General features: G+C 40.2%; 1 long non-coding RNA gene across 1 annotated transcript; it reads right to left on the reverse strand.

Annotated features, from left to right (window-relative positions):
- Positions 1 to 12,114: 12,114 nt before the first annotated feature.
- Positions 12,115 to 14,683, reverse strand: LOC140894971 (uncharacterized). The gene is made up of 3 exons (XR_012154014.1): positions 14,137 to 14,683; positions 13,209 to 13,296; positions 12,115 to 12,583 (listed from the first exon to the last, which is right to left on the reverse strand). It is a non-coding gene; the product is annotated as an uncharacterized lncRNA (long non-coding RNA).
- Between the last annotated feature and the right edge of the window lie 120 nt (positions 14,684 to 14,803).

Below are 14,803 nucleotides of genomic sequence, written 5' to 3' on the forward strand. Positions count from 1 at the left end.
CCATAGTTTGCTCACTCCTGTGCTACACACACACATTGCTACATGTTTATGTTAGAGAAGGCAAGGTCAAAAAAATGCACTTAGCACTTGGAGTGGAAGGTGGTGACGTTTGTGACGGTCCTTAATTTCTGTGGGAGTTCATTCCATAGTCTCAGACTGGCCCCAGAGAGACCTCTATCTCCTCCACAGATGACCTCTACACTTATTGCAGAAAGTTCCATTGTGCCAGAGAAACGAAACTGTTGAGATGGACTTCATCTCAGAACTTTATTAGAACTTTTAGATACCCTGGGCCCAAGCCATGGAGCAACTTGAAGATAAGGCCCATGACTTTGACCTTGATTCTGGATTCTATAAGAAGCCACTGCAAGGATGGAGGACAGGTTTGATGTGCTCACATCAGTGTTGCTAAGGAGATGTACTGCCATGTTCTATAACAGCTGGAGTTTCCTAAGCACTGAAAGCTTGATACCCAGGAATAGTCCATTGCTATAGTCCATCTGAGGGGTGCCAAAAGACATGAATAAATGAAGCCTGGTCCCTGTTTGCCAGAATGGGATGGAGTCAGTAGTCAATATGGGAGATTTTTTTCACTTCTAAAAACTGGTGTTTCTTGAAACCAATAGAAGTAGAGTTACATCCCATCAAACAAATCTTCATAATGCTCTGGATCAGTCTCTTAGTCTGTGGAAGCCTCCAAGCCAAGGGGCACTTAAGTGGATATTGCTTAATAAAGACTTAAGAGAAGGAATTTCATTAGGCTGGAGACATTCTTTTCATCCCAAACAAAATCTACATTAAGACAACATTACAGATGTTACCTTATAACATTTGGTTGGGAGATAATTACAATATCCCTGTAATGTATGTTACCCTAACTTACAGATATATGCTCTCATCTGTAACTCCATTTTAAACAGTTTTTTCCCTAGGAATTTTCATGTTTCTTAAATATTAATAATTTCACACATGAACACTAAACAAGAAACTCAGAAAATGTTATTGTGTGATATTTCTATTAATATCAAAATATGAAGTATCTATACTAAATAGATCTTTACCAACACACTGCAGTTGTTTTATGTCACTCTGGAATCTCACAAAGCAGTCAGAGCATGCTGGCCAGTTTTGTCAGAGGAGCACAAAGCAGCTGAAGTGTACCCTGTTTTCACATCCCACTCTCCCTGGCTTCCTGCATGCTACACTGTCTTGCACATGTGTGCACAAATACACTAGTTTCCTCATCCCTGCTGTTGAGTAGATCCAGTGGAATGATTAGTTTTAGAAATAAATAGTGAGAAACAATGGACATTTTTACTGTTATTTTTCATATTTGAATGTTTATCTGCCAGCAGAGGCTAGAGCATAAAATCTTCTCCTTTACAGAAACTCATGAAGAACTGCTCTTTTTCAAAATGGCTACCCTCTCCCTTTGTTCTCAGTAGGACTGAGGTCACAGATTGACACGCTTTTTCAAAACAGCCACCATCTCTCATTATTCCTAATGAGAAAAAAGCCAGGGAAGCTGAAGCCACCATGTGCTATTCAAGAAATGAAGACAAGCAACAGATAGATACCTTTCTCAAAATGTCTACTTGAGGACAAAAAGAACAGAAGTACTTGTGGCACCTTAGAGACTAACAAATTTATTTGAGCATAAGCTTTCGTGGGCTATCGCTTCAGTCTCATTAAAAATTAAGAAAGATGGCCCCCATTTTGAAAGAGAGCAGTTATTTGGAAATTTTCTATAGAACATTTTCTTTAAGCCTTTGCTAAAGAAGTTTTCAGTTATGAAAAATAGTTGGGAGAAAAATTACCTTTAATTCTGAAAACAAATTCTTCAGATTTGGCACATGCACAAGATTTCAATGAGTTTAAAACTATATGGGAAGTGTGAAATTTCTGCTTCATTATTAATTTCATCTTAAACAACAACAAAAAGGCTGGCCCCAAGTGCTAAAATTTCTTCAGTGGCTCCTTATTTAATTAAATTTGAACTCCTAAAGTATGTAATGGATTTTCTTGTACATTTTCAGAAAATATATTCTATTCTCAAAGATTAAGTGCTATAATTTTTGGGAGGATAGATGGAATTTTTCAAATATAAATAAGAAGTCGAATCCCTGCTTTAAACATAAAAAACTACTCAACCTTAATTATGGAGACATAACTGCATGCTCCATAATTTCAACTAAAACATTTACTTTCTGCCTACCTACATTCCTCTGTAGTTTCAACTGGATAAAGCCTTGATCACCCATCAATTGATGTTAATAACTAAACTCTCAATAACTTCAGTGGCACAATATCTAATCCTTAGTTACTCTTTAATTTTCTTGTTAAAAACCCTGTTCTACAGTGTGGCTGCCTGTCTCCACCCAGAAAAGTAGCTGCATTTCAGTAGCAATTCCTGTAAAACAGTCTATACAGTACTTTTGGGATTCTTCAAGAGAAAAGAATTTTAAAGAGATTATTATTAAGAGAACAATTGTCTATTGCCTCACAAACAAGGAAAATCCTCTTAGCTTCTGTTTCTGACCGCACTGGCTCCCTTTGACAGTTTCTTTCTTCTTAAATGTCTTCTAATTTAAAAGGCGCTGAGCAACTTTAATCAACTAGAACAACCCTTGTTTAAAATGTTTGCTAACATCCTTGTGGTTTCATCCTCTGCCCCCATCAGACAGCTGTTTTTGTTGAGAAACCTGGTGAGAGGGCCTGGGCCCAGGAAAATTCACACAAAGCAAAATACATACCAAAGATGCTATAAAACCATTTTTTATGGTGCCTTTTCTAGCAAAGCTCCATCACCCACAACAGGCTTACTATACCTAAACTATGTTTAAGAAAGAATGATCGCTCTAGTCATGTGCTGCTGGCTCTAAAAACAACTAATTCAAAAAAAGGTAAGGGGTAGGAATTAATATCATAAACTCACACAGCGGACACTGTAATCTCTCAAAGACAGAGGTTTTGAATTACTATTTATTTGCATTGCCACAGCACCCAAAGGCCCCAAGCAGGAACAGTGTCCAGGAACAAAAGGCAGTCCCTGCCTCAGAGAGCTTACAATTTAAATCAGGGAATAGTACTGTATAATTTCTCAGGAGCCAATAAAATAGTCTTGAATGTTTTCGTAAAGTTTTAATAGTATCACATGGCAGTGGAAAAATAGGATATATTACAGTCAGCATTTGTAACAAAACAAGAAATACCTTAAACCCCTCCCCAGTAATGTAGTGTCACAGCTGCCATTTAAAAGTTCTTATGTCAGCAATACTAATAATTAAACATTGTATGAAACAGTTCTCTCAACAACAGAATCATATTTTTCAATTTTGCCATATTTGGTAGTATAGAAACAACATACAAGTTGAGGTTTTCAAAGATGTTAGTGAAACTGATCCTTCTCACTCATGACACAAATTTCTTAGCAGGGACGAGCAATTCAATTGGAATCAAATAAGAACTTCATTTTCAAGATTTAAATAGGTTTAGCCGGCTTCCTTGCCTACCGACCCTCACACACACTTTTTTCCATTTCTTCACACATCTTTTCTAATCTGAACTAAAATCTCTTCCTGTGTAGAGCTGGTCATAACATTTCTCATGAAACAGAGTTTAAAAAAAATATCCAAATTATGGACTGCTCCCAGCTAGGTGACCCCAGGATTTCAGACTCTTTCTGAAATGAAATTTTTTTCAAGACTTCCAGTTCATGGGAAATTTCAAAATATCAGAACTGGAAATCCTTAGCTTCAGACAGTTCTATTTCTACAGTATTTCCGGCCTGACCAGGAAATGGAAATCTCATGAGAAAACCTGTTCCCATAATATTTCTATATCAAAGAGGCTCAGAAGGTTCAAATGAGCATCCCAATATACAGCCAAAGTTCTCAAGGAGTTTTCATCATCAGCTATTAGCACCATGTGCATATTGTTCAACATCATATTCTGAGCATTTTAGACTAGAGAAAAAGTAAAGATGTCTCAGTGTTCAAACTACAAACTCACTTCCATATTGTTTCCCAGGGACACCACTATGTTATTATGTATATTTTCTAGTATATTTTTATGTACATTTTCTAGTTCTGCACAGTAGATGCATCACAGCCACAATACTATTTTTAACACATTCACTACCTATTTTCACTTTAGATATGGCTTCCTCACTGCAGAAAGGCACATTTTTCCACATATTAGCACAAGCATGGCACCTAGATGAACAACAAAGCAATCTGGTTCTGCATTTTTCACATTGTGTTGATTACTGTGATGCTAAACATGCATAATCAGTCATGGAGTTTAAGTAAACAGGACCACCCCATCTGCTTTTACAGTAGGACTTATGGAGGCCATGTGTTTGGCACTCATAGATACGCTGAATTGTACAAGCCAGAGATTACATATTTAGTATTATAATGTATCATTTTCTGATTCTGAAAAGATTTCAAAGTAGAATACCACAATCTCCTTCTATATACTTGCTACCTATACATTGTCTGCCATTGAAATAACTTAGGATAACGACAGTAAGCACTGAGTAAAATTGTACCTTACCATGCACATCAGTGATTAGCTCTGCCTTACAAATGAAAATATGTTCTCTTTATAAACACCATTGCCCTGATTTTGTAAAAATAATAAATAAATAAAAATACAACGATTTGCATGTAACCGAATGACAGAGAGGACCGCTGCTCCCTTTCCAATCTGCTAGCTGATGTTACTTCTGAAAGGATAGTTGGGGAGTGAAAAGAATAGGCTCCTCTTGCACCAGTTCCTGTGCTTCCCCTGCAGAGCCATTATACTATTATTACAGCCATGCTGATATTAAGGCACAAAAAAAATTAATAAAGCAGTTATTTTGCTGCTCCTCCTTTATGTCTGTTTTGGAAAAGCTGCAATCTTTGAATTAGATGTATTTCAATATTGTATGGGAAGATATATCTATAAAAGTATTTTTGTACAGTTATTTTTTTCTTTGATGTTGCCTATGTGATCTGGTTTTCTTTTAACCCCCAAATTGTTTTTGCACATAGGCCACCTTTGTTGCATTAAGCATTTAGATAGTATAGTAGCTGTTGCTATTCAGAGTTAATGATTTTGTTGTTTCATTCTGTGTTACCTAAAGTAGGGCCCAAACTAAAACTCTGGATCAACCAACTCACAACACTTTGGAGAAGATCAGATACATATCCAGACTTTACAGCTGGCTAGTCTCTCCTCCCCTTTCCACCCCCTCCGGGAGCCGAACACCCCTACACTTTGGCATAATTCAGATATAAATAAAAACACTGCAGGTTAGGCCCTTATCTAGTAATGCTATGTAGTATATGTAAGACCACCAGAATGTCTGTGTTTCTAGAAAGGAAAGTTATTAATTCCCTTGGTTCCAAAGTTTCCAGAACTTTGTATCACTAAACACCAATGAATTTTTCCAAGGAAAATCCTATCACTAAACATTTTAGGAGGTAATACCCTAACACGCTTATATTTGAATACTTGATCAAATACTGCATTTTAAAAATAGAGTTACCTCTTCTGATTAACTTACTTTGGAAATCAAGAAATGTATGTTAAGACAGAAGATCATTTTAAAAGAAGAAATTGAATACAATTTTAAGCTATCGTTCTACGAAAATCTAAAAGCAAAAACCAGGTTTGTGCTATGACCTTATAAATAAAAAAGTTAAACATAAACTGTATCACATAAAAGCTTCTTTCACCCTACTTTAGGGAGCTCAAGCTATCATCCACTTCTTTCCCAGATCACCCTAGAAAAATGTATTTCTCCCCACCTATTCCATTACTCTACTGTCTACTTCACCTTCCTTCTTACACAGGCACTCTCTCTCTCTCTCATTAGACACCTTGACCACCTTCCATGCTTACAGACCAAAAGAGATGCAACTGAGTTCAAAGCCCTTATTACTGTTCCAAGAATTAACTGCAAACAGATGGATGTGGTCCATCTTTACTCCCCCAGTTTCCACAGGTCTAACAAACAAGAATGCAAAGATCAATTCACTGCCACTGTGGCAAAACAGACTCAGAATTGGGGTGGCAGAGGAAAAAACCTCTCACAAATGCATGACCCTTACTTTCATTTACATTATGTGGTTTCTGTATCTTAAATATCCTGTCTATGCCTCCTTCACACTAGGAGGGGGGTGTCCCAGTTCTACAATCGAAAAAACATGCCACCAGGGGCTTTGTTGTAAGTTAATTTTGTGATTGACTTTACACCTTCATCACAGGGATGGCTGAATTTCATTGGTGAATGACGTTATGTTGGTTTCAAACTGGCTAGATTCACCCCCACTGGCTAATATGAAAATCACACCTCCCTTCACCACAGAGGCTTCCAGTGTCCCAGAGGCATTCAATCTGACTCAGAACAAGCACTGTTTCTACCTTTGCCCTTCCTCAGGGGTTAAATTTGGGGAGGGAAGCTTTAAATTTCCACTGTGATCTTCAGAGGCTTCAGTAGTATACACTAAATTAGGTTAGCCCATCCCCCTGATTAATTTAGCTATGCACTCACACACACACCTTGGGGGCAACACTGGCTACCTGTAGGTTACCTGGTGTAGAGAAGATGGGATGCTGCCATACACTGCAGCAGCATCCTCTGTAAACTTTCTGTCACGAAGGACCTTGTAACCAGTTTATTCCTGTGATGAAATAGCTGGCATAAATAAAGAACTAACCCATAGTCTGTAAAGTACTTTGGAATACAGGCACTATATAAATATAAGATATTACGGTACTATTCTTATGTTTTAATTCTACAGTGGGCACACTTTACTTTTCTCTACTATCTGAACTCCTTTTCTTTATTAGTCTACAGCAGCAGTTCTCAACCCACAGGCTGCATGTGGCCCAATTAGCACAGAGCTGCGGCCCAGCTGTGTGCTAAAGGCCACCTGGCCACACAGGGTCCGGGTTCCCACTTGCCTGGCTGCCCTGTGCAGCGGGGTTCAGGCTGCCTGGCCTGGCGCGGCAGGATTGGAGTTGCCACAGGGTTGGGGTTCGGGCTGCCAGATGTCCCACGGAGTTGGAGTCCAGGCTGCTGCCCAGCTGCCCTGCCACCCAGTCCTGCGCAGTTGGGTCCAGGGTCAGGGCTGTCACCTGGCCCACACAGCAGGGTCTGGGGTCCCTGCCACCCAGCCCCTCTCCCCCCCAGGGCTCCACTCCTTGCCCCACTCTGTGGAGGGGTCTCTGGGCAGGAGACGCTGGGCATAGGGGTCTCTGGTTCTCAACTTGCAGCCCAGGTAACATGCGCCCACAATGATAAATAGGTGGAGAACCACTGGCCTACAGGGACCCAAATGAGAAAACTATTTTGATTAGGATGTACATTCTGCAAACAGATTGGAAAAGCATCGATCAGAAAGGGGAGAGCAGTCTGAGTGTGCTACTTTGTAGACCCTGTTTAATTTTAGAATTACATTAGCTATATGAACATATCTTTTCTCCCCACACTTTTAGCCGAAGAGGTAAGGATCACTGATAACTGTTCCATGTGGTTCCCAAACTTGTTCCACCGCTTGCGCAGGGAAAGCCCCTGGCGGGCCGGGCCAGTTTGTTTACCTGCCGCGTCCGCAGGTTCGGCTGATCGCGGCTCCCAGTGGCCACGGTTCGCTGCTCCAGGCCAATAGGAGCTGCTGGAAGCGGCGCGGACCTGAGGGACGTACTGGCAGCCGCTTCCAGCAGCTCCCGTTAGCCTGGAGCAGCAAACTGCGGCCACTGAAAGCTGGGATCGGCGGAACCTGCGGACACGGCAGGTAAACAAATCAGCCCAGCCCACCAGGGGCTTTCCCTGCACAAGCAGCAGAACAAGTTTGGGTACCACTGCCCTAGCATTATAACCTCTAAAAAAGTCTACTGAAAAATAGAGCTGGTCTGAGATGGGCAGGGTTAGCAGGTAAATTCCATTCTATATGCACTCCCAGTCACAGTAAAAGGGCAGGCAACAGAAAACCACAGACAAGCAAGCACTCCAAATAGTAAACACTATCCATCCTATTCTTTAACAAACACAGAGCCAATTTTGCATTCCTTGCTGATCCAAAGTCCTCACTAACTTCAATGCAAGACTGGGCCTTCAGATAGGAAACTGAAACAAACACACTGAGTATGGCCCTGTATACCAATAAAGATATATACACATAAAATCTCTCTATCTTCTCCAGTCCTGACCTGCCTTTACAATTTACCTATCAAGAATTTTCTCTGCAACTGAGCCTGGTGTTTGTAATGGGGAATACCTAAAGAAAGCAGAATACAACAGCATTAATATATGTTCAATGAACTCTCTACCAATCCCTAAAATCTTGCTTGTTCTTGCTCTTTCTCTCTCTCACACAAACACATTACTCTTCACATCATGCAATCTTTGCCTGGTTAATAATACATCAATAGAACGTTTTCAAATACATTTACCATTAAAATAAGCCATGCTAAACCAATGTCAGAGAGAGCTTTAATAAAATGTATCAATATTTATAAACCCTCTTTGGTTGAACCTAATACATTTTAGCAAATAGATAATTGGTTTAATATCTTGTTTCTGTTGTATGAAGAAAATTCTCAAAACAAAACACACCTATCTAAATTTTATGAATTCTGGGAATGACATGCAACATCTTATTATACCTAAACCAACAGACAGCTCTAGCATAAAACTAGCTATATTATTTCTCGTCCTTAACATAGTATTTTAGGGTTCTTCTTAAAAGAAGCAAACCATACACATTCAAATAAGGAAGTCAAGGATAGATGAAGATTCTTTCCCAGCAAACCAGCAGTGGACCCCATATGAAAAAGCAGAAATAGTGATAAATCTGAAAATGATATGAACACTCACTGAATATGTTATCTGGTTTGATTTGAGATACCATCTGTTGAAAGATGGATTAGATTTGGTTTCTTCAAGAGTTGATGACTACTCCCTTTAAAATGACCTATCTGCAAGCAGACACACAGTCATTCCTGAAATTCAGCTGCCATCTAGTGGATGTTAAGAAAACGATTAACATATTAATTTAGGGGTTTTTTCGGACAGGCTTTTGCAGTCAGATTCTGGGGAGCATAACTGTTCCAGTGGTGTGGCTGCCAGAAAATGGGCTCGCAACAACTACTTTTATTCTTTGTCTTTGGGTTTTAACCACAGACAAAACAAAATGCAAAGCACTGCCATTCAACCCCGTATACTTTCCAGGTTTCAGAGTAGCAGCCGTGTTAGTCTGTATTCGCAAAGAGAAAAGGCGTACTTGTGGCACCTTAGAGACTAACCAATTTATCTGAGCGTAAGCTTTCGTGAGCAACAGCTCACTTCATCAGATGCATTCAGTGGAAAATACAGTGGGGAGATTTATATACACAGAGAACATGAAACAATGGGATAATATTCCCCACTGTATTTTCCACTGAATGCATCCGATGAAGTGAGCTGTAGCTCATGAAAGCTTATGCTCAAATAAATTTGTTAGTCTCTAAGGTGCCACAAGTACTCCTTTTCTCTTTGTATATACTTTCCAGGAACATACATAATTAAGGTCCTGATCCTGCAATTGGATCCATATAGGTAAACATTTGCCCCTGCATTAACTTCAGTTGCAGATAGTGGGGCTCCACCCTGCTGCAGTAGAGCCAGTTAAAAGAACGTGAAAAACTCTGCATTAAAGCCACGTTAAAGATTACTGTAATCCTGTACTGCATAACTTGTATATTTTATGGTATGCTTTTTCAGATAAGTAGTAACTTATTAACTGATAATTAACCAGAAAAAAATAAAAACAGGAACAGAAATATTGTGTATCAGCAGGGCCCAGTCTATCATTTATTTTGGAAGATTAAATTATTTAATGTGATTTTTAATTGCACAGACTTATTCTACATTTAATCCTTGTGTTTTTAAAAAGTTAACAGAAAAAATTACTGTTTATTAATGTTAACATTTTAAATTGTCCTACCTAAGCCTTGTTGTTCACATCTTATTGATGTGTATAGGACAAGGAAAGGCAAGTTTCCTCCTTTACTGCTATTATTTGACTTGAGACATTTTTTATCTATTGGTTGTATTTTCACAATGAAGTTGGGTTGTTTGTTTTTTTAAGTAAAAGCTTAGCATTTATATAATGCAGCCTAAGTAATGGAGAAAATTTAAGACTTCATAATCCATTGCTCCTTCCCTCCGCCCCATCACTTTCTTGTGTGCCTGATGTTACATTGGAGGGTAGTATTTTGTTGTATTTTAATGAGGCATAATTGCTTTTAAACAGCAGCTTTTCAGCCTCAAACCCTGATTCAGGCCCCACAGGGACAATTATTCCTTGTGGTTAAGTGAGCAGCACTCAATTACTCTCTCAGAAAGCATGACTGGAAGTGACTTTTGAACTAATTTATTATTAATAATAATTTTAATTTCCCCCCTAAACTAAGTAAAGACACCTTAGACACCCCTAAATAAATTTGTTAGTCTCTAAGGTGCCACAAGTGTCTTTACTTAGTTTAGGTGTTCCCCCCTAAACTAAGTAAAGACACCTTAGACACTGCTCTTTATTGAGGATTACATTTATGCTTTATTTCAAACTTCAGCTGCTTTTGTGGTAACCCTGTTCGAAAGAACGGTAGATCTCCTTCCACCAATGAAGAAAGCATTATTGCTGGAAAAGATTGTCCTCATGTTTTCGCAACCGTAAATAAACAAGTAAATAACTATTAAGCAAATGCCAAACACAAAATATTAAGGTTTTAGAAGTTTATCTGAATGCAAAAATGAAAGAACATAATGGAAACTGTGGAATATCACGCAATACCAGATGCCCATTACAGTAAAATGAAAAATATTCCTTCAGCTGCAGGGGCTGACTATCAGTTTGCAAATTCTCAGCAGTCCCAGCATGATTTTCTCAACTGCAATTCAATGTCATTAATCACTGGGGGAGAGAGACTTTACTCAGCCAGTATCCAAGGCTTAAGTTTTTTCTTATCCAGGATTCCTAGAAAAATCAAGAAGAAATATCCATCTATTCTGTTCCAACTTTCCCTTCTTGGCTTTCTTTCTCTCAGACTCTTCCACAGTCCAACTGGCTGCGGCTTTTCCTACCCTGGACTCTAATTCCTCTATTCCCCCACCAAGGGTTCTCAGTGATGGCTGAAAAGCTTCTCTGAGGATCCAACCGCATTTGCCAAAATAAGGAACATCCCCAGACTAAGCCCTAGTCTCTTCCTCTTGTGCCTGACTTTTTCCTACCAGACTGCACACACACTAGGTCTGGAATCAAAGAACTAGACTACAAATATTAGCTATTTTGCTCCAAATTTTCAGTGCTCTATAGTATATTCCTAAGCACTTGGAGACCTAGAATCTTTTTACCAGTCACAGCTCCACATCTTCAGCCATAACCCCTGCACCCTCATGGAGTTTGTTACACAACTGGAGCCCAAGGCTTGAATGGGGGTCCAGAGAAACAAGGTGGTCCTCCCATGAAGCTCCAATTGCGAGATCAAGAGCCTAAATAAAAACAGGATGCAACAGCAAAGTGTAGGACAGAGTGGATGGAAAGACAAAAGTGACAAATTATCACATTACATCAAAACTGTACTATTTAAAGATTTTAAAATCTGGTTTATTTGTTAGACACAAAAATGAACTCTGTAAACACCTTGAGTAGCAAATGAATTGACAAGGGAGGCTTAGGCTGGACATTAGGAAAAACTTCCTAACTGTCAGGATGGTTAAGCACTGGAATAAATTTCCCAGGGAAGTTGTGGAGTCTCCATCATTGTCTAACCTACTCTTAAAAATCTCCAAACATCTGTAAGAAATGGTCTAGATAATACTTAGTCCTGCCACAAGTGCAGGGGACTGGACTAGATAACTTTCGAGGTCCCTCCCAGTTCTATGATTCTATGAAGATTTAATCAGGAGGAAGGAGAATAAGAGGAACAAGATTACTGGAACACAGAGCCCACTGGGTGTCTATGGAATACTATCTGAATAAGTAGCAGGCTGAGAAACAGACAGGAAGAAGAAAGTCTCTGAGAAAATGAAAGATATATTTTATTCACTGAACTAAAACAAAAGTGCTCTTCCCTTCCTGAATGTTGTAGAGTGTGGTATGTTATGCAAACTGTTTCATTTGTTTTAATATGCTATTCTCTCTCTCTCTGGCTTTAATAAGGCTATGTAAGTCTTAGACCATTGCTTGGGAGATTTTTCATAGGCCATCCCAAAATAAGGAAACAACCCTGATTTGGAAGTCTTGCTCAAAAGGACACAGACCAAGGGTTCCTCTTTTCATAAGGTATGTCATGTATGGAGCTGCAGTCATACTAATATTGATCTTGGTTAAGAACCATCGATGAGACACAACTGTAGTGGATGGTAGTGACAGACCTTGGTTATCTGTCGATATATACGTATAGATTTTTAATTAAACCCAAAACCATCATGACTTACGGTATGGGAACAGCAACAAATGAGGGGATTTTTGTTTATTTTGTTTTTGGTTGGTTGGCTAGTTGAGGATTTTCCCCCGTCTTTTCTCTCCATCTTCTCCTTCTTTTCTAGACTCTTTAACATAAATAAAACATTATTATGATATTGTTTTACTAACTGAATGTAATTCCCATTACCCAGTTTTCCACATAGTATAGCGACGCATGCATTTTCAGTGTTAAAATTTTAATGGAAACAAATAAAGCGTCCCATCCATGCACACATCATTCAAAAATCAACAAGAAAGGGCCTGACCTTGCTCCCACTAAAGTGAATAGCAGCCAAAGTCAACAATTTTAACAATTGTTATTTGGAACTCTTTGCCACTAGAGATTAGAGTTTGCAGATGTTTTTCTTTGTCATCAGAAATCAGAGTTTCCAGATGTTACAAGAAGTCTGTTCTAAAGAGCAACTATATTTGAACACAGGCCATAGTGCCTGGTTTCAAATATGCTCTTTTTTTCCTAAACACAACCTTTTAACACCAAGCAGAGGATCTGCCACTGCCAATTTGGAAATCTCTCCATCTCAGAACTAGGTCTGTTGCCGTTTTAAATGGAATATTTTGTTTGTTTTTCTTAATTGAATATGGACTCAAAGAAGTTCATGTTCAAATATGATGTTCCTTCAGAAACCTTCCCCTTCCCCCCCCCCCCCCCCCGCAGGATGTTTTTTAAAAGGCTGGGCTTAAAAATATTACCTCTTTGAATGCAAGCTTCAGACAGTTCCTGGCCTGCCAACCTGGCAATCGGACTCACAGCAAATGGCTCACTTTTCAAGTAGTAGATCTGCACGACATAAAAAATATTTGTACATACTTGCATTGAAAAGTCTGCTATGAAAAAATGCTCGAACTGATACAAAAAAGACAAAAGGGGGACAGAAAATAAGATAAAGACAAATGAGGGGATTTGATCAGGAACTGAAAAAGAAAAAAGTGCAAGAGAGAGTAGGTGGGACTACTCAAGCAAGAATTAATTAGAAGGGGAAAGCTTCCCAGTTTCCCACAATAACTGGGAGAAGATGCTGTACTTCTCCTGCCTTAGCCATCACCTTTCATACTATGTTCCTGCCTAACATTTACAGTTAGCTGAGGCAGGTCTGTTCAGAGGGCCTGATCCAAAGCCACTGAAATTACTTTGGATTTAGTCACTCGGTTCAGTCAGGACTGGGCTAGTACAGGACTTTCTCCATCAAGAATTCCCACATAACAGAGTGGGTCTGCAGAATTACAGTGCTGGTTGCCTTTAGGGTATGCTGCAAATCCCAGTTTCTATCTGGCCAAGCATTTGGTCGAGATGATTTTTTAAATATTGTTTTATATTTTAGGCCCCGTTCCTTCTAAGTATATCTTTACTCACAAGAGTAGCCTTATGGAACATTATGAAGCTACTGACAGACTGAAGTTCGCAGGAGCATGCTTTTAGTTTGGATTCTATCAAGCCTAGATACCTTTTCATAAGACCTATGAATAAAAATAAATAATTGGTAGAGCAGAAGGCTAGAGAATCGATTCCCTTTAAACAGTCAGTTATTTCCTAGTCAGCGATGTATTCTTCTTCTCTTTAATATATATCTTATGTGCTTTGCATTATTAATTACTGGACTCATTATGATGTACTATTTACCTCTACCTTCAGCTTCCAGACATCTGGATGGCTTCCCACTTCCCTGAAGCTGGAACTAAAGCTGCTCTGACCCAGAAACCATGAGCGAAGGCGTTGGTAAATGCGTTGCCCTACCCTCCAGAGTGCATGGGGACAGACTGAGGGGGCACTGGAAGTGAGTGAGGTCTAACCCCAGCCGGGGGGGCTTGAGGTACAAAGCGCCCCTCTGAAGGGTGGAGGCGAGCTCTCACCCTGCGGCGCACTAGGGGAGGCGATTCTCACACAGCAGGGGCTGCTCTTTGGGCACAGGATCCCCACCGGGGGATCGAGGCAGGGAGGTCATTTGAGGGGTGTGTCAGCGGGGCGAGCGAGGAGAGGCACTCCCCGGGGGCACGTCTCTCACTGCCACGGGGGTGTTGAGGGGGTGGCGGGGTACAGGCATGCCAGGGCTCGTGTTTGGGGCCAACAGGAGAGCGAAGCAGAGCGGGAAGTCCCGTTAGCTGCCGGGAGGGCGCGTTAAACGGCAGCACACACAGCCACCCTTCCCCATGCCACTCCGGCGCGCAGCGGTGGCGGCTCCCTAGCAGGGCGGAGGCTGAGGCGGTGCGGCTCGGCGCATGCGCGAGGCGGTGACGCAGACAGGACGCATGCTCAATAGCTCGGAGGCGGTAGAAGCCAATGTTTTCCT

Source organism: Lepidochelys kempii, chromosome 10, assembly GCF_965140265.1.
Source record: "Lepidochelys kempii isolate rLepKem1 chromosome 10, rLepKem1.hap2, whole genome shotgun sequence".
NCBI lineage: Eukaryota > Metazoa > Chordata > Testudines > Cheloniidae > Lepidochelys > Lepidochelys kempii.